The sequence below is a fragment of the Oncorhynchus tshawytscha genome, linkage group LG04 (genome assembly GCF_018296145.1).
Source record: "Oncorhynchus tshawytscha isolate Ot180627B linkage group LG04, Otsh_v2.0, whole genome shotgun sequence".
Lineage (NCBI taxonomy): Eukaryota > Metazoa > Chordata > Actinopteri > Salmoniformes > Salmonidae > Oncorhynchus > Oncorhynchus tshawytscha.
This window is the reverse complement of record NC_056432.1, coordinates 38,346,846-38,367,397: the sequence shown is the minus strand read 5'-3', so window position 1 is coordinate 38,367,397 and position 20,552 is coordinate 38,346,846. Positions and strand designations below refer to the sequence as shown.

The following is a 20,552-nucleotide window of genomic DNA, read 5'->3' as shown; positions in this document are numbered from 1 at the left end:
GACCACACAGCTGTCATACCGCTCAGGAAGGAGATGCATTCTGTCTCCTAGAGATGAACGCACTTTGGTGTGAAAAGTGCAAATCAATCCCAGAACAACATCAAAGGACTTTGTGAAGATGCTGGAGGAAACAGGTACAAAAGTATCTATATCCACAGTAAAACAAGTATTATATCGACATAACCTGAAGCAAGGAAGAAGCCACTGCTCCAAAACCGCCATAAAAAAGCCAGACTACGGTTTGCAACTCCACATGGGGACCAAGATTGTACATGTTGGAGAAATATCCTCTAGTCTGATGAAACAAAAATAGAACTGTTTGGCCACAATGACAATTGTTATGTTTGGAGGAAAAATGGGGAGGCTTGCAAGCCGAAGAACACCATCCCAACTGTGGATGGCAGCATCATCTTGTGGGGGTGCTTTGCTGCAGGAGGGACATACTTCCAAAGTTGTGACAAAATGGCTTAAGGACATCAGTCAAAGTCAAGGTATTGGAGTGGACATCACAAAGCTTTTCACCCATCTTATTGTGAGAAGCTTGTGGAAGGCTACCCGAAACGTTTGACCCAAGTTAAACAATTTAAAGGCAATGCTACTAAATACTATTTTAGTGGAAGTAAACTTCTGACCCACTGGGAATGTGATGAAAGAAATACAAGCTGAAATAAATCATTCTCTCTCCTGTTATTCTGACATTGCACATTCTTAAAATAAAGTGGTGATCCTAACTGACCTAAGACAGGGAATTTTTATTAGGATTAAATGTCAGGAATTGTGAAAAACTGAGTTTTTAAATGTATTTGGCTAAGGTGTACGTGGTAGTAGAGTAGGGGCCTGAGGGCACTACACTTAATATGTTGTGAAATCTGTTGTGATTGTATTGTAATGTTTTTTTAAATGTATAACTGCCTTAATTTTGCTGGACCCCAGGAAGAGTAGATGCTGCCTTGGCAGCAGCTAATGGGGATCCATAAGAAATACAAATCGACACATGGATGAGCTGAACTTTGCTTGGAATCCCCAGCTTGCCTCATTTTCACACCAAAATAATACAAGTGTCTGTTCTTCTCATCTTCCTCAATTTTAAAAGCATTCTTCAGCTCACGTACGTTAGCAAGAAGCAGTGATTCAATTGTGGTATAATTCATATTTTTTTCCTCGTGCATTTTAGCTTCATCTGTTCTGAACTTGACTTGGAATCACCAACTTGCCTAATCTTCCCATCGAAATGTTATTTTCATCCTCCTTACTGTTAAAAGTGTTATACTTCTCACGTATGTTACTAATGAGCAGTAATGGGCTGTGACTATAATTAGGTTTAGGTATTTCTTCTTCACGTATTACATCTTCCACCTATTGGTCTCTATCTTTATCCTTATGTGAATTACCAATTTGATCTGTATTCTCTGGTAAAATACTCATTGGTTTATCATCGTCTTTGGAAGGAAAAATTAAAAGCCAATCTCCAGTAACCAGTCATTTATTTGCTGCTGAATCAGTAATAGCATTTCCAAGAATAGAGAATAATCTGTTGTCTCTACCGTCTTGCCTTTGTGCTGTTGTCTGTGCCCAATAATGTTGATAACGTATTTTGTGCTGCTACCATGTTGTCATGTGATGTTGATACCATACTGTGTTGTCATGTGTTGCTGCCATGCTATGTTGTTGTCTTAGGTTTCTCTTTATGTAGTGTTGTGGTGTCTCTCTTGTCGTGATGCGTGTTTTGTTCTATATTTTTAATCCCAGCCCCCGTGCCCGCAGGAGGCAAAAGGCCGTCATTGTAAATAAGAATTTGTTCTTAACTTACTTGCCTAGTTAAATAAAAGTTCAATCAAATTTAAAAATGTAACATTGTATTCAGTGTGAGCAGAAATTCTTACCGAACATATCTTTAAACCTGCAGCTGTACAATGAATTAATCCCAAACATGGATGCAGCTGAGATTAGTCAAACTCTATCGGTTCAATATGATCCTTTTCATCCTCAGACAGTAAAACATCTCCCTTTAAGGGATTTGCTAACTTTGTGTTCAAGCCAGGATACTCCACTTCTGAAACCTTGATTTTCTTTTGTTATCCTCATCCTCCTTTCCTCTGCATTCATTTGCTACTAATGTACTGCTGTACCAGTAGTGGTTTCACCCATCTTAGTGACAAGTGGTTCTGTTTTGCACTCTTCCTCAAAACGTTCATATCCCCACCCTCTCCTGTATACTCTGTGTCCGTCTCCTGCATTGTATACGGTTTCTCCTCCTATTAACATCTTCCTGTGACTCTTTAGGTACAGTGAAAGAAAATGTTTCTTCACCTTTATCCTCAAGATTGGATTCACCTAGACATTCTAATGGCCTTTTCAGTTGTAGAAATAATTACTGGAAAGATTTTCTCTTGATGTCTTATTCTTTCTGCTTCATTACCTTCTGATGTTGAAGCAGTGGGAGTGGATTATTCTGTCTCAGTTTCTAGGGGCTTCGTTGCTCTTTCCCATTCAGAACTTTCTGCTGTTACTTCTAAAAATGGGGCACCAGAATCGAAGGATGCAGTTTTAAGTTTCACTGACTGCTGTTGTAGTCTTCTTGTAAAAACGTCCCTTTGTTTTTTCAATATCCTCAACGAGTAATATAGACACTGGAAGCTTCTTTGTTGATTGTGTCTTTAGTCCTCTTTCTCCTCATCAACATGTTTGTGTACATTATCTCTGTAGAAGTTGAATATTTGTGTATTTCTGTTGATTTTGTACTGGGTAGAAAATTGCCTGTTGACTTCTCCTGTAGTGTAGTGAAACGTGTAGTTTTGTCCTCTGTCTCTCCCTCATCCTCACATTCTTGTGTTGGTGGAGTTTTTGAAAGCTTTGATTTCAGCATCAGGTTGTGGGCTGTCAGGTCCACTAGACATCTCACTGATCGTTCCTGTAGTTGTCATGTAATTTGTCTTGTGTTCATCCCTTTCTCTTATCATTTCAGTTGCCTCTGATATTGGTGTGCTTGTTTCATCCTAATCAGTGGCCAGTGGGATTGTTGTACTCTCCATCTGAAATAAGAAACGGGGCATCGGATTCAACAGAAGTTTGAACATAAAAAATATTTTTTTTAATCAAAATGCGTTTTTTGGCCGAAATGCCTTCTCGAACATATGAACTTTCATGTGCCTTAATATCAAACTTGTCTGACATCTGTAAATACGAATAAAATTGTTTAATTACGAGCCTAGTTGGTTTAGCCACAGAAAAAGGGAGGAACCTTCCCGCTAGCCATGAATGGCTGAGATAATGAGTGGGCTGGACATGCCAAGTGATGAGTTTGGATTGGTCTGCCATATAGCCCGCATCTGTCTATTGCAGCTGGTGAGTATGTTTAGGTAATCATGTCGAACGCAGCTTTTTTTAAAAGTATTGCGTAGTAAAGCTGCATAAACCTAATGGCAAGTCAAAGTGTACTGTTAGCTAGCTAACGTTATGTGTATGCTCTCCACTTTTTGGAGAACCGAGTTTTGAAATCAGTGGAATTGATATGATAGCTAAGGATATGGAGAAAAAACACCACCAGTCTGGGTTACATTGTCAAACTAAGGCAACCATGCATGGCATCAGACAGGAAACGCGTCCAACCATGATGCATACTGGTAAGATTTTCAGATATTACACATTTTTAATTTTGACAGAAAGTGGTTAAATTTCAAGTGTACTGTTAGCTAGCTAATGTTATGTGTATGATCTTATTCTTCGTATCGCAGACACATTTACTTGACTATTTGTCCCCATAGATCTTGGTTGTTTAGCTACCTGCAGATTCATGCAGGGTAGTAACGTCATGAGTTCTGATCTTAACAAAAGACTCCTCTAATTTTGACAAAGTATTTTCATTTCAAGTTAAAATGTGCTGTTAGCTAATATTTCATGGACACTCTACAATAAAGGCCTGATTGGTGGAGTGCTGCAGAGATGGTTGTCCTTCTAGAAGGTTCTCCCATCTCCATAGAGGAACTCTGTCAGGGTTCTTGGTCACCTCCCTGACCAAGTCCCTTCTCCCCCGATTGTTCAGTTTGGCTGGGCGGCCAGCTCTAGGAAGAGTCTTGGTGGTTCCAAACTTCTTCCATTTAAGAATGACGGAGGCCACTGTGTTCTTGGGGACCTTCAATGCTTCAGAAATGATTTGTTACCCTTCCCCAGATCTGTGCCTCGAAACAATCCTGTCTCGGAGCTCTATGTACAATTCCTTTGATCTCATGGCTTGGTTTTTGCTCTGACATGTACCGTCAACTGTGGGACCTTATTTATATAGACAGGTGTGTGCCTTTCCAAATGACGTCCAATCAATTACAATCGAGTTGTAGAAACATATCAAGTATGATCAATGGAAACAGGATGCACCTGAGCTCAATTTTCGAGTCTCATAACTAAGGGTCTAACTAACTTATTTCTGTTTTTTCTTTTTTATAAATTGGCACCATTTTTTTAACCTGTTTTTTCTTTGTCATTATGGAGTATTGTGTGTAGATTGATGAATTATTTATTTATTTAATCAATTTTAGAATTTGGCTGTAAGGTAACATAATGTGGAAAAAGCGAAGGGATCTGGATACTTTCCGGAATGCACCATAGGTGTTTTTGCACACAGAAAGCTTCGTTAAGCTACCCAAACTTCCTTCACTGCTCCCTCCACATCTTTGCCTTGCACCCTAGACATGTCAAGAACTTAACTGGTTTGGCAGCATACTATGTTAATACCCTATTCTGTACCTGTCTAGGCACAAGCCAAAACGTATGTCAGTGTGTGGTCTATTAAGACATGTTGCCACGAGATTGAGAAAATTAAGACAAAGCTTAAATTGCAACTTATATCCAGGTCAAGTGAGTTTTTTTCATTTTTGTTCTGTAGCTATAGGCGCGGTGCTGTACTGCTTTCCCCTCACCTGTGGGTAGAATGAACTGCCCTGGATGCTGCTGCATGCTGGTGTCATGATACTGGCTCTGGTCTGCTCTGTCCTGGGGCTCTGTGCTGTGTTTGACTTCCACAACTCCAAAGACATTCCCAACCTCTACTCCTTGGATTGTTATTTGCACTAAAGCACTCTTCACCAGTCAGGTTTAGTATATGTGCCACTGCCAAAGCACACATTACAATGGCATTATCATAAAACAACTGTGAATTCATATTTGGCCATATTATGACCTACTTGTGTTATGCCTTACTTGGCATGCATGGTGATTGTTAGAATTGTTATGCCATTTTCTATGGCTGTGGGAGGCTGAAATAATGTTTGTTTTGTTTTCAGTTGGTGGTGGCCCTTGTTGGTTTCCTCCTGCCCTGCTCACCCATGTCATTCCACAAGCTGCTAAAACGTTCCCAAGTGTGGATGGGAGACAGCATACTGATACTCAGAATCGTGTCCTGCATCTCCGGGATCAACCAGAAACTCTTCTTAGCATTGTAAGAGACATTGTTCACTATGTAAGCCCATATTATTATAGCGTCTCAGATTGCGCTGATCTAGGATCAGGTCCCCCTGTCCATGCAATATTATAAATTGTGATGTAAAAGGCAAAACTGATCCTACTCTGAGACTATGAATATGAGCCTGATTAGGTTTATTTCATATTTTGTGTTAAGGACTTGGAGGAAACAATGTACTGTATACACATATTTCCAGAATGCACAGACAAAAAAATGAAATTTATTTTAGCTTTATTTAACTAGGCAAGTCAGTTAAGAACAAATTCTTATTTTCAATGCCTGTTCAGGGGCAGAACGACAGATTTGTACCTTGTCAGCTCAGGGATTTGAACTTGCAACCTTTACTAGTCCAACGCTCTAACCACTAGGCTAAGCTGCCGCCCCGATATCTAGCTGTGTTGACAATACTACAAAAATATTCAAAGTGTAATTCTTCAGAATAACTTCTATTTCTTCAGAAAATGAACTACAAATGGGACACAGCCATATGCCAACCTGCCACCTGAGGCATTGGTAGCCAACTCGTTACGAGTCTTGATTGTAGCCTTTGGATTGGCCGTTCTGAAGATGCTCTCCAATCAGAAATGGAAGCGACCAGAGCCGACAAGTGAGGACATGAGCTACAGGGTGAGTGCAACAAACCTGATGTCATGTTGCCAAGTCGGATGTCCTGACCAATATATATGATGTGTAATAGACAAATCATATTTTTCCAACACTGCATGCGGATAAAGCTGTAACATATTTAATGCTGTTTATATGTACAGTACTGTATTGAAAGACTTGTGAACCAACCCTACTTCCTCTAGAACAGATTCATTATTTGAATGACATTTTAGAAGCTACCGTTATATCCCTATTCTATATACATACTGGGTGAACATTTATTCACTGATGTATTCAACTCCTTTATGTAATCTTTTGAAACATACTTCAACGTTTCCACATGCAGTCACTGCTTCAAGACAACAGCTGATAGAGAAAAGAGAGGAGGCTTCAAACCTGCTCTCAGCTGCTAATCGTACTCCGCAAGCTATCCATCACTGTTATCTGCCCTTGCTGGATTCCAATGTTCCCTTAATCAAATGATGAGACGCTGAATGTACTAGCCACTGCCAGGACAGTATTGTAAGCAATAATATATGTCCCAACCAGATTTGTATATTTACAAAAGAGTGGATTTGACATTGCTGCCTTGTTTTTACATGAATAAAACAAATAAATGAATATTATGTACCCAAATAAATGACTGTTTCTGCATTTCTTTGTGACTGCCATTGCTGTTGGGCATGGCATTTAGGCTAGTCTCATCATTACGACTACGAAAACATGCGGACTCTCCTTCACTGCAGCCGAGGTGAGTAAGACATTTAAACGTGTTAACCCTCGCAAGGCTGCAGGCCCAGACGGCATACCCAGCCGTGCCCTCAGAGCATGCGCAGACCAGCTGGCCGGTGTGTTTACGGACATATTCAATCAATCCCTATACCAGTCTACTGTTCCCACATGCTTCAAGAGGGCCACCATTGTTCCTGTTCCCAAGAAAGCTAAGGTAACTGAGCTAAACGACTACAGCCCCGTAGCACTCACTTCCGTCATCATGAAGTGCTTTGAGAGACTAGTCAAGGACCATATCACCTCCACCCTACCTGACACCCTAGACCCACTCCAATTTGCTTACCGCCCAAATAGGTCCACAGACGATGCAATCTCAACCACACTGCACACTGCCCTAACCCATCTGGACAAGAGGAATACCTATGTGAGAATGCTGTTCATCGACTACAGCTCGGCATTCAACACCATAGTACCCTCCAAGCTCGTCATCAAGCTCGAGACCCTGGGTCTCGACCCCGCCCTGTGCAACTGGGTACTGGACTTCCTGACGGGCCGCCCCCAGGTGGTGAGGGTAGGCAACAACATCTCCACCCCGCTGATCCTCAACACTGGGGCCCCACAAGGGTGCGTTCTGAGCCCTCTCCTGTACTCCCTGTTCACCCACGACTGCGTGGCCACGCACGCCTCAATCATCAAGTTTGCGGACGACACAACAGTGGTAGGCTTGATTACCAACAACGACGAGACGGCCTACAGGGAGGAGGTGAGGGCCCTCGGAGTGTGGTGTCAGGAAAATAACCTCACACTCAACGTCAACAAAACTAAGGAGATGATTGTGGACTTCAGGAAACAGCAGAGGGAACACCCCCTATCCACATCGATGGAACAGTAGTGGAGAGGGTAGCAAGTTTTAAGTTCCTCGGCATACACATCACAGACAAACTGAATTGGTCCACTCACACAGACAGCATCGTGAAGAAGGCGCAGCAGCGCCTCTTCAACCTCAGGAGGCTGAAGAAATTTGGCTTGTCACCAAAAGCACTCACAAACTTCTACAGATGCACAATCGAGAGCATCCTGGCGGGCTGTATCACCGCCTGGTACGGCAACTGCTCCGCCCACAACCGTAAGGCTCTCCAGAGGGTAGTGAGGTCTGCACAACGCATCACCGGGGGCAAACTACCTGCCCTCCAGGACACAAACACCACCCGATGTTACAGGAAGGCCATAAAGATCATCAAGGACATCAACCACCCGAGCCACTGTCTGTTCACCCCGCTATCATCCAGAAGGCGAGGTCAGTACAGGTGCATCAAAGCTGGGACCGAGAGACTGAAAAACAGCTTCTATCTCAAGGCCGCACACTAAAACCCATGGGGAGGGTCCGGGTGGGCGTCTGTCCACGGTGGCGGCTCCGGCTCGGGACGTGGACCCCACTCCAACCAAGTCTTAGTCCCCTGTAACGCGTCCTTTGATTGGCAACCCTCGCCGCCAACCTAGGCCTAATAACCCTCACCAAGGACCCCACTGGATTGAGGGACAGCTCGGGATTGAGGTAGAAGCTCGGGACTGAGGTAGAAGCTCGGGACTGAGGGGAAGCTCGGGACTGAGGGGAAGCTCGGGACTGAGGGGAAGCTCGGGACTGAGGGGAAGCTCGGGACTGAGGGGAAGCTCGGGACTGAGGGGCAGCTCGGGACTGAGGGGAAGCCCAGCACTGAGGGGAAGCCCAGCACTGAGGGGAAGCCCAGCACTGGGAGGAAGCTCAGCACTGAGAGGAAGCTCAGCACTGAGAGGAAGCTCAGGCAGGTAGTTTGCTCCGGCAGATCCTGGCTGGCTGGCGGATCTGGAAGAGTCTGGTTGACTGGAAGAGTCTGGTTGACTGGCAGATCTGGAAGAGTCTGGCTGACTGGCAGATCTGGAAGAGTCTGGCTGACTGGCAGATCTGGAAGAGTCTGGCTGACTGGCAGATCTGGAAGAGTCTGGCTGACTGGCAGATCTGGAAGTGTCTGGCTGACTGGCAGATCTGGAAGAGTCTGGCTGACTGGCAGATCTGGCTGCTCTGGCTGCTCCATGCAGACTGACAGCTCTGGCTGCTCCATGCAGACTGGCAGCTCCATGCAGACTGGCAGCTCTGGCTGCTTGCAGGCTGACAGCTCTGGCTGCTCCATGCAGACTGGCAGCTCTGGCTGCTCCATGCAGACTGGCAGCTCAGGCTGCTCCATGTAGCCTGGCAGCTCTGGCTGCTCCATGCAGACTGGCAGCTCAGGCTGCTCCATGCAGGCTGGCAGCTCTGGCTGCGCTGAACAGGCGGGAGGCTCCGGCAGCGCTGTAGAGGAGGAAGGCTCTGGCTGCGCTGAACAGGCGGGAGGCTCCGGCGGCGCTGTAGAGGAGGAAGGCTCTGGCTGCGCTGAACAGGCGGGAGGCTCCGGTGGCGCTGTAGAGGAGGAAGGCTCTGGCTGCGCTGAACAGGCGGGAGGCTCCGGCAGCGCTGTAGAGGAGGAAGGCTCTGGCTGCGCTGAACAGGCGGGAGGCTCCGGCAGCGCTGTAGAGGAGGAGGGTTCTGGCTGCGCTATACAGGCGGGAGGCTCCGGCAGCGCTAGAGAGGAGAAAGGCTCTGGCAGCGCTAAACAGGCGAGGCGCACTGAAGGCCTGGTGCGTGGTGCTGGCACTGGTGTTACTGGATCAAGGACACGCACAGGAAGCCTGGTGCGGGGAGCTGCTACCGGAGGACTGGTGTGTGGAGGTGGCTCTGGATAGACCGGACCGTGCAGGCGCACTGGAGCTCTTGAGCACCGAGCCTGCCCAACCTTACTTGGCTCGATGCCCACTCTAGCCCGGCTAATACGAAGAGCTGGTAAGTACCGTACCGGGCTATGCACCCGCACTGGAGACACCGTGTGCTCACTAGCATAACACGGTGCCTGCCCGGTCTCTTTAGCCCCCCGGTAAGCACAGGGAGTTTGCGCAGGTCTCCTACCTGGCATCGCCATACTCCCTGTGAGCCCCCAATAAATTTTTTGGGGTGACTCTCAGGCTTCCATCCGCGTCGCTGTGCTGCCTCTTCATACCAGCGCCTCTCCGCTCTCGCCGCCTCCAGTTCTTCTTTGGGGCGTCGATATTCACCAGGCTGTGCCCAGGGTCCTTTTCCGTCCAATATCTCTTCCCAAGTCCAGAAGTCCTTTGATCGCTGCCTGCTCCTCACGATTAACAGATTAATAAATATATAAACACAAAAATACTAAGACCAGGGCGTGACAATATGTGGCCATGCAAACGATCAATATGTTGTGTTCTTTTGTGGCAATGAAAACTAGAGCTGCTGTGGGCCTATTCAAGAAATACACATTTAACATGATGGCTATATCATTTGCACATGGTGGCAGCAGTTTATCAAGGATCAGTACAAAGAGTAACTGTCAGATGCTGTCACGGACTAAATGGCCAAGCATTGACTCATGATAAAGGTGTGATTTTTTGGTTCTGGGTGCCAATTTGTACCAATGTGTCACAAAATCAGAGTTGTTGAGCTGCATTTTGCTGTCCTTCTGCGATGTTGTCGTCCCAGTGTCGCTCCAAATATCCAGGAATTACGGCTATTCCACTTCCAGCGCTCACTGCTCAGGCCATCGGTGAGGTCATTTCAGCAGTGGGCGTAACTGGGCAGATCCACAAGGCATAACTTTGTCGGAAGCGGCATTGAAATTGCAAGGGGGAGTGAAAGTTTAGAAACCATCCGAAAGTCACGTAGCAATCCTAATCCTTGGGGAGTAAAAATATACATTCGTGACTTGGGCATCAGATCAGGCAGCCATATATAGTCTTCAACGGGATCAAGATCATTTTTTGATAATCGTCTGTGGTGAGAGCTTCTTTTGGAAATAACTTGAAAATTATGTTAATGAAACAGTTACTAAAGGATATTACTGGACAAATGTGCTTGATGTGCTATATGGTCTTTGTGCTTCTTATTAAATTTAAGCAACTTTGGCTACTTGTTCATATATGCCACGTATAACCAAATGCACTCTGATTTCATGTTGATAATGAAATTAGGTTGTTAACGGTTTCTATGTCTAGACTTTTGTATTTGTAAAATTGATTGTAGACGATAATGAGAATACATCGCAGTCTGTTTCGCAATGTTCACAAATAAGGATGCCAGCATATTGTGGGAACGCTGATAATATTTATGCCTGGAATGGATAGTTGTGGGATTTGTGAGATGAAAGGTGCACAGTATTCAACCACAGTTTAGTTGAAGTTACTTGGGGCGAGAGAAACAAAATGCCTCTGCTTTTGTGGACACTGATCTTACTGATTTCTCACATGATGATGTGTGATTGCAGTCTCTATAGCCTATAGTGGTTGTGTAATTAGGTTGCAGAGAATGTTAGTTAAATGGCATACCTATGTATTATTACCTGGATGTGCTGTTCTGTGCTATAAATCAATGCCATGTGCCAGGAGTTCTCTGTCTTGATTCTAGTTTACTGTATTGTCCTTGAAGGAACAGTGAATAATTATTCAAGTTGATGGTTTGGTTAACTTTGGTGCACATTCTATGAGCTGCCTGTATGTAATGCATTTATAGCGTCTTCTCTCACCATCCCATAGTGCACGATAAGACTCTTTTCAGTGCTTCTATAATTATCCAGTTAGTTCTACACATTATAATGGCCTGAGCACAGGTATTGGGAAGGCTCCAACTCTTTCTGACCTGACATATTGAACCCGGAACCACCACCGTATGACCTAGATGCCCTACGGCGACGAGTCAGTGGAAATTGTGTCTAACATTCTCGAGGGGAAACATGACAAGTAAAAACTAGTGGCCATTTTTTTAAATGTCTCAGCATAGATTTAATGTTGTCTTTCTTGTGAAAGAAGCGTTCTAGGTGGTTGATGGATGCTGCTGTGTTAGTTTATCTGCCTGCACATATTGGTTTCCACTGAAGACCAAATGGAGGCAGAGCTTCCTGGATACCTTGCTTTGTTTGGCGGAAGCTAAATGACTTCTGTTTGATCCAAGGGGTCACCATTTCATGGGGTGGGCCATCTTATACTTTTGAATCTTTACCTTACATTTGCACTAGGAATGTGTTTTGTGATACTGTACTGCACTCCACTTTGAGCCCTTAAATCTTTGAGTGCTGAAGCAGGATGGAATTTCAATTTAAGATATGGTCATACATCTTAGATCCCAGACGACATTTGTCATAAAGTACTGTAGCTTCTGTGTGTATCTTATCCATGTGGTTTAATGAAAACATTAGAATGGTTATTAGGCTGTGAGGAGATGCAGACCCTGTGGGCTTGACTTTGTAACGTCTATGTTTTGTAACTTGTGTAACCAACTGCCCACTTACATTGAAGAAAATAGAAAGATGCTGGAAAATGGAAAGATCCAACCCCCACTGCCAGACATACATAGCCTTTAGTTTACATCACTTGAAAGCCACTATATTGTTGAATTGCTTAATGCCTTGTGTGAAATGTTGCTGCAGTCTTAAAAGGAGTTATGCTTTAAAAAAAATCAGGAATCAAGTAAAGACCCAAGTACAGACTGTGTGAAGTAGCAATGTTTATTGCAACGACAGGGACAGGCAAACGACAGGTCAAGGCAGGCAGGGGTCGAATAACAAGTAACAGTCTCAACGTCAACAGTGAAGAGGCGACTCCGGGATGCTGGCTTTCGAGGCAGAGTTGCAAAGAAAAAGCCATATCTCAGACTGGCCAATAAAAAGAAAATATTAAGATGGGCAAAAGAGCACAGACACTGGACAGAGGAACTCTGCCTAGAAGGCCAGCATCCCGGAGTCACCTCTTCACTGTTGATGTTGAGACTGGTGTTCTGCGGGTACAATTTAAGGAAGATTCCAGTTGAGGACTTGTGAGGGGTCTGTTTCTCAATCTAGACACTCTAATGTACTTGTCCTCTTGCTCAGTTGTGCACCAGGGCCTCCCACTCCTCTTTCTATTCTGGTTAGGGCCAGTTTGCGCTGTTCTGTGAAAGGAGTAGTACACAGCGTTGTACGAGATCTTCAGTTTCTTGGCAATTTCTCGCATGGAATAGCCTTAATTTCTCACAACAAGAATAGACTGGCGAGTTTCAGAAAAATTGTTTAAAAAAGTATATTCTTTGTAAATATATCATAAATAGGACTGGTGGAGTTACAGTATGTCACACATACAGCTAACAAAAACATATGGAAATGTCTGCTCTACTCAAAATTATAACCAACTAATTGCAGCATTACAGCAAAAAATGAAGAGGCAAGCGTTCTGATGAGTACAAATGTAAAGAACTTGTCTGTCAGCCCTCCATTAAAGACCAAAATTGACAATAGAAAATTGTAATAAATAAAAAAGTATACCATTTTAACTTAAGGACCAAGAAATTGACAGCTGTCCCATATAGATTTCTCAGAATAAGAATAGATTTACGAGTTTCAGAAGAAAGTCTTTGTTTCTGGCCATTTTGAGCCTGTAATCTAACCCACAAATGCTAATGCTCAACTACTCTAAAGAAGGACAGCTTTATTGCTTCTTTAATCAGAACAACAGTTTTCAGCTGTGCTAACATAATTGTAAAAGGGTTTTCTTAATGATCAATTAGCCTTTTAAAATGATAAACTTGTATTAGCTAACAGAGCGTGCCATTGGAACACAGGAGTGATGGTTGCTGATAATGGGCCTCTGTACACCTATGTAGATATTCCATAAAAATCTGCCGGTTTCCAGCTACAATAGTCATTTACAACATTATCAATGTCTACACTGTATTTCTGATCAATTTGATGTTAAAAAAAATTAGCTTTTCTTTCAAAAACAATTAAATTTCTAAGTGACCCCAAACTTTTGAACGGTAGTGTAAATCAATGTTTTTCTCTGTGACTTCATGCCACATGACATCCTGCCATGATTGACCAGAGCGGAGTAATAGTTTGTTGTTGTTGTTAAGCCCCCCCCCCAAGCCTTGGCTTCCAGGCCTCATTCATGTTGTTCTCTAGAGCCCGGGGAAGTTCATATTAGAAAAGTAGGTATGAGTGGAGCGCTCATTGCCAGTGGCTGCGGGGTGATTGGCTATGAGTAGACATAGATTTTTTTAAAACACCTCCTCTATGATATGGCATGCTAATACTTTTAGTCTACATTTATTTTCATCCAAACAGCTTTTCTCCAAAGCCTACACTTGGCCACCTGAACTATGGAGCAAATTAAAATACGGGTGCAAACCTATGTTTTTGCACCTCCACTTTTTTACCAGAAAGTGTACATAATCCATTGGATAATTGGTAAATGTTCACTTGTTTTTTTAGCTAGTCTGTATTAAAAATATGATATATACAGTGCATTCGCAAAGTATTCAGACCCCCTGACTTTTTCCACATTTTGTTCAGTTACATCAATCTACACACAAAGTAATTTTTGTTATTTAAAATAAATAAATCATCTTTTACATAAGTGTTCAAATCCTTTCCTTTGAGACTCGGAATTGAGCTCAGGTGCAACCTGTTTCAATTGATCATCCTTGAGATGTTTCTACAACTTGATTGGAGTCCACCTGTGGTAAATTCAATTGATTGGACATGATTTGGAAAGGCACACACCTGTCTATATAAGGTCTCACAGTTGGCAGTGCATGTCAGAGCAAAAACCAAGCCATGAGGTTGAAGGAACTACCTAGACTCTTCCTAGAGCTGGCCGCCCGGCCAAATTGAGCAATCGTGGGAGGAGGGCCTTGGTCAGGGAGGTGTCCAAGAACCCGATGATCACTCTGACAGAGCTCCAGAGTTCCTCTGTGGAGATGGGAGAACCTTCCAGAAGGACAACCGTCTCTGCAGCACTCCACCAATCAGGCCTTTATGGTAGAGTGGCCAGACGGAAGCCACTCCACAGTAAAAGGCACATGACAGCCTGCTTGGACTTTGCAAAAAGGCACCTAAAGGACTCTCAGACCATGAGAAACAAGATGCTCTGGTCTGATGAAACCAAGACTGAACTCTATGGCCTGAATTCCAAGCGTCACATCTGGAGAAAACCTGGCACCATCCCTATGGTGAAGCATGGTGGTGGCAGCATCATGCCGGGGCGATGTTTTTCAGTGGCAGGGACTGGGAGACTAGTCAGGATCGAGGGAAAGATGAATGGAGCAAAGTGTTCTGAGAGATCATTGATGAAAACCTGTCCAGAGCACTCAGGACCTCAGACTGGGGTGAAGGTACACCTTCCAACAGGACAATAACCCTAAGCACACAGCCAAGACAACGCAGGAGTGGCTTTGGGACAGGTCTCTGAATGTCCATGAGTGGCCCAGCCAGAGCTCGGACTTGAATCCAATCAAACATCTCTGGAGAGACCTGAAAATAGCTGTGCAGCGACCCTCCCTATCCATCCTGACAGAGAGGATCTGCAGAGAAGAATGGGAGAATCTCCCCAAATACAGGTCTGCCATGCTTGTAGCGTCATGCCCAAGAAGAGTCGAGGCTGTAATCACTGCCAAAGGTGCTTCAACAAAGTACTGAGTAAAGGGTCTGAATACTTATGTAAATGTGATATTTTCGGGCTTTATTTTTAATACATTTGCCAAAATATAAAAAATCATGGGATATTGTGTGTAGATTGATGAGGGAAAAAAACAATTTAATACATTTTAGAATAAGGCTGAAATGTAACAAAATGTTGAAATAGTCAAGGGGTCTTAATACTTTCCGAATGCACTGTATAATCATATAAATCTACGTAACTGAAGGGATTTGGTCCAATTTAGCAGAGTAAGAGTACAAGTACAGTCCACAGAGAGAACTAGAAAAGTACTAGTTCCTCCCAAAAACTTTAATTGCAGTGGGGTAAATCAGGGTCACACGGAGTGATTCTTGGTAGTCTTAAACAAATCTACTTTGAAACATAAGTATACAATTGTTTTCTTAGCAAAGAGCATTTTCTCAAGCAAGTATTTTGCTAGGATGTCTTGATGTGGTTTCAGTGGGGAGGGGAAACTGATAATTTGCTGCTATTGGCAGAGAGGTTTCGAAGTCTTTTCTTATTGGTCTATTAACTAATTTACTGCATGGTGTCACCATGGAAGGCCAAAATTCCCTCCCACCAAAACAAGCTGAAATTTCTGTCGTTCTTTTCAAATAGCTGTTATACTAAAGGGGCATTATTATCATGTTCACAATTTTACAGTAAGTTTAAAATCACATGTGCCGAATACAACAGGTGTAGTAGACCTTACAGTGAAATGCTTACTTACGAGCCCCTAACCAACAATGCAGTTGAAAAAATACGGATAAGAATAAGAAATACAAGTATTTAAAGAGCAGCAGTAAAATAACAATAGCGAGACTATATACAGGAGGTTACCGGTACAGAGTCAATGTGCAGGGGCACCGGTTAGTTGAGGTAATATGTACATGTAGGTAGAGGATTTAAAGTGACAATGCATAGATGATAACAACAGAGAGTAGCAGTGATGTAAAAGAGGAGGGGGGTGCAAATAGGCTCAGTAGCCATTTGATTAGGTGTTCAGGAGTCTTATGGCTTGGGGGTAGAAGCTGTTTAGAAGCCTCTTGGACCGAGACTTGGCGCTCCGGTACCGCTTGCCATGTAGTAGCAGAGAACAGTCTATGACTAGGGTGGCTGGAGGTTTTTTAAACCATTTTTAGGGCCTTCCTCTGACACCGCCTGGTATAGAGGTCCTGGATGGCAGGAAGCTTGGCCCCAGTGATGTACTGGTCCATTCGCACTACCCTCTGTAGTGCCTTGCGGTCGGAGACCGAGCAGTTGCCATACCAGGCAGTGATACAACAAGTCAGGGTGCTCTTGATGGTGCAGCTGTAGAACCTTTTGAGGATCTGAGGACCCATGCCAAATCTTTTCAGTCTTCTGAGGGGGAATAGGTTTTGTCGTGCCCTCTTCACGACTGTCTTGCAGTGCTTGGACCATGTTAGTTTGTTGGTGATGTGGACACCAAGGAACTTGAAGCTCTCAACCTGCTCCACTGCAGCCCTGTCAATGAGAATGGGGGCGTGCTCGGTCCTCTTTTTCCTGTAGTCCACAATCATCTCCTTTGTCTTAATCACGTTTAGGGAGAGGTTGTTGTCCTGACACCACACGGCCAGGTCTCTGACCTCCTCACCATAGGCTGTGTTTTCATTGTCAGTGATCAGGCAAACACTGTTGTGTCATCAGCAAACATAATGATGGTGTTGGAGTCGTGCCTGGCCGTGCAGTCATGAGTGAACAGGGAGTACAGGAGGAGACTGAGCACTCACCCCTGAGGGGCACCTGTTTTGAGTATTAGCTTGGCAGATGTGTTGTTACCTACCCTTACCACCTGGGGGCGGCCCATCAGGAAGTCCAGGATCCAGTTGCAGAGGGAGGTGTTTATTCCCAGGGTCCTTAGCTTATTGATGAGCTTGGAGGACACTTTTGTGTTGAACGCTGAGCTGTAGTTAATGAATAACATTCTCACATAGGTGTTCCTTTTGTTCAAGTGGGAAAGGGCAGTGTGGAGTGCAATAGAGATGGCATCATCTGTGGATCTTTTGGGGCGGTATGCAAATTGGAGTGGGTCTAGGGTTTCTGGGATATTGGTGTTGATGTGAACCATGACCAGCCTTTCAAAGCACCTCATGGCTTGAGATGTGAGTGCTACAGGTCGGTAGTCATTTAGGGGGGTTACCTTAGTGTTCTTGGGCACAGGCACTATGGTGGTCTGCTTAAAACATGTTGGCATTACAGATACGGACAGGGAGAGGTTGAAAATGTCAGTGAAGACACTTGCCAGTTGATCAGCGCATGCTAGCAGTATACGTCCTGGTCATCCGTCTGGCCCTGCAGCCTTGTGAATATTGACCTGTTTAAAGGTCTTACTCACATTGGCTGTGGAGAGCGTGATCACACAGTCTTCCAGAACAGCTGGTGCTCTCATGCATGTTTAAGTGTTATTTGCCTCGAAGCGAGCATAGAAGTAGTATAGCTCGTCTGGTAGGCTCGTGTCACTGGGCAGCTCTCGGCTGTGCTTCTCTTTGTTGTCTGTAATGGTTTGCAAGCCCTGCCACATCTGACGAGCGTCAGAGCTGGTGCAGTACGATTCGATCTTAGTCCTGTATTGACGCTTTGCCTGTTTGATGGTTCGTCGGAGTGCATTGCAGGATTTCTTATAAGCTTCAGGGTTAGAGTCCCATTCCTTGAAATCGTCAGCTCTGGCCTTTCGCTCAGTGCGGTTGTTGCCTTTAATCCATGGCTTCTGGTTGGGGTATGTACGTATGGTCACTGTGGGGACGACGTTATCAATGCACTTATTGATGAAGCCAATGACTGATGTGGTGTATTCCTCAATGTCATCGGAGGAATACCAGAACATATTCCAGTCTGTGCTGGCAAAACAGTCCTGTAGCTTAGCATCTGCTTCAACTGACCACTTTTTTTATTGATCTAGTCACTGGTGCTTCCTGCTTTAATTTTTGCTTGTAAGCAGTAGCTAGGAGGATATAATTATGGTCAGATTTGCCAAATGGAGGGCGAGGGAGAGCTTTGTCTGTATCTCTGTGTGGAGTAAAGGTGGTCCACACACATAGTGTGGAAATATATATAAAACACAGCACAATCCAGTTTTTGATTGCAATGGGCCTTTAAGTACATGTAATGCGTTACTTGTAGCGCGTCACTAACCCACCTCCGCTTGTTAGCTTTAAAAGTGGTTAGTAGCTGTGACTGCTTGCTGACAGTGAATGCCGAGCTATTCAGAGGCTAAATACTGCAAGCATACAGTGCCTTGCGAAAGTATTCGGCCCCCTTGAACTTTGCGACCTTTTGCCACATTTCAGGCTTCAAACATAAAGATATAAAACTGTATTTTTTTGTGAAGAATCAACAACAAGTGGGACACAATCATGAAGTGGAACGACATTTATTGGATATTTCAAACTTTTTTAACAAATCAAAAACTGAAAAATTGGGCGTGCAAAATTATTCAGCCCCTTTACTTTCAGTGCAGCAAACTCTCTCCAGAAGTTCAGTGAGGATCTCTGAATGATCCAATGTTGACCTAAATGACTAATGATGATAAATACAATCCACCTGTGTGTAATCAAGTCTCCGTATAAATGCACCTGCACTGTGATAGTCTCAGAGGTCCGTTAAAAGCGCAGAGAGCATCATGAAGAACAAGGAACACACCAGGCAGGTCCGAGATACTGTTTTGAAGAAGTTTAAAGCCGGATTTGGATACAAAAGATTTCCCAAGCTGTTAACATCCCAAGGAGCACTGTGCAAGCGATAATATTGAAATGGAAGGAGTATCAGACCACTGCAAATCTACCAAGACCTGGCCGTCCCTCTAAACTTTCAGCTCATACAAGGAGAAGACTGATCAGAGATGCAGCCAAGAGGCCCATGATCACTCTGGATGAACTGCAGAGATCTACAGCTGAGGTGGGAGACTCTGTCCATAGGACAACAATCAGTCGTATATTGCACAAATCTGGCCTTTATGGAAGAGTGGCAAGAAGAAAGCCATTTCTTAAAGATATCCATAAAAAGTGTTGTTTAAAGTTTGCCACAAGCCACCTGGGAGACACACCAAACATGTAGAAGAAGGTGCTCTGGTCAGATGAAACCAAAATTGAACTTTCTGGCAACAATGCAAAACGTTATGTTTGGCGTAAAAGCAACACAGCTCATCACCCTGAACACACCATCCCCACTGTCAAACATGGTGGTGGCAGCATCATGGTTTGGGCCTGCTTTTCTTCAGCAGGGACAGGGAAGATGGTTAAAATTGATGGATGGAGCCAAATACAGGACCATTCTGGAAGTCCTGATGGAGTCTGCAAAAGACCTGAGACTGGGACGGAGATTTGTCTTCCAATAAGACAATGATCCAAAACATAAAGCAAAATCTACAATGGAATGGTTCAAAAATAAACATATCCAGGTGTTAGAATGGCCAAGTCAAAGTCCAGACCTGAATCCAATCGAGAATCTGTGGAAAGAACTGAAAACTGCTGTTCACAAATGCTCTCCATCCAACCTCACTGAGCTTGAGCTGTTTTGCAAGGAGGAATGGGAAAAAATTTCAGTCTCTCGATGTGCAAAACTGATAGAGACATACCCCAAGCTACTTACAGCTGTAATCGCAGCAAAAGGTGGCGCTACAAAGTATTAACTTAAGGGGGCTGAATAATTTTGCACGTCCAATTTTTCAGTTTTTGATTTGTTAAAAAAGTTTGAAATATCCAATAAATGTCGTTCCACTTCATGATTGTGTCCCACTTGTTGTTGATTCTTCACAAAAAAATACAGTTTTATATCTTTATGTTTGAAGCCTGAAATGTGGCAAAAGGTCGCAAAGTTCAAGGGGGCCGAAAACTTTCGCAAGGCACTGTAATTTTACCTGGTTCCTTTGAAGCAATTGTAATGACAGTCCACCACAACACACCCGAGTGTCTCCTGATTAGCAAGGGGTAGTCTGTGTTTAATTCCATTGCGTTTTTAAAAACACAGTTTGAGATCATTGTGAGTGGATTTTGCCTGTGGTTTGAGTGGTGAATTGGACTTTCTGGGAAAATATTGTCCGAGATTGCAACAGTAACCAAGAGGGGCTTAGAGAAGGGTCAATTGGCGTTACTGTAATTCTTTGAATGTAGGTGAAGCACTTGCTGCCCTTGTTAATCTCCTTTGCTGCAATCCTGAATTACAAACCCCCAGGCAGTCTCCCTGTGAAAAACCATATGACAATGTAGCCAAAGGA

General features: G+C 44.0%; 1 protein-coding gene across 2 annotated transcripts in view; it reads left to right on the top strand.

Moving 5' to 3' along the window:
• Positions 1-10,471: 10,471 nt before the first annotated feature.
• The window catches only part of LOC112248680 (lysyl oxidase homolog 2B-like), a 70,932-nt gene continuing 60,851 nt past the window's right edge, over positions 10,472-20,552 (top strand). Inside the window, exon 1 of one of the 2 annotated variants that reach the window (XM_024417912.2) lies at positions 10,472-10,652. The gene's annotated coding sequence lies outside the window, so the exon portion shown is untranslated. The remainder of the gene's footprint in view (positions 10,653-20,552) is intronic. The other variant, XM_024417911.2, reaches the window with a different exon arrangement.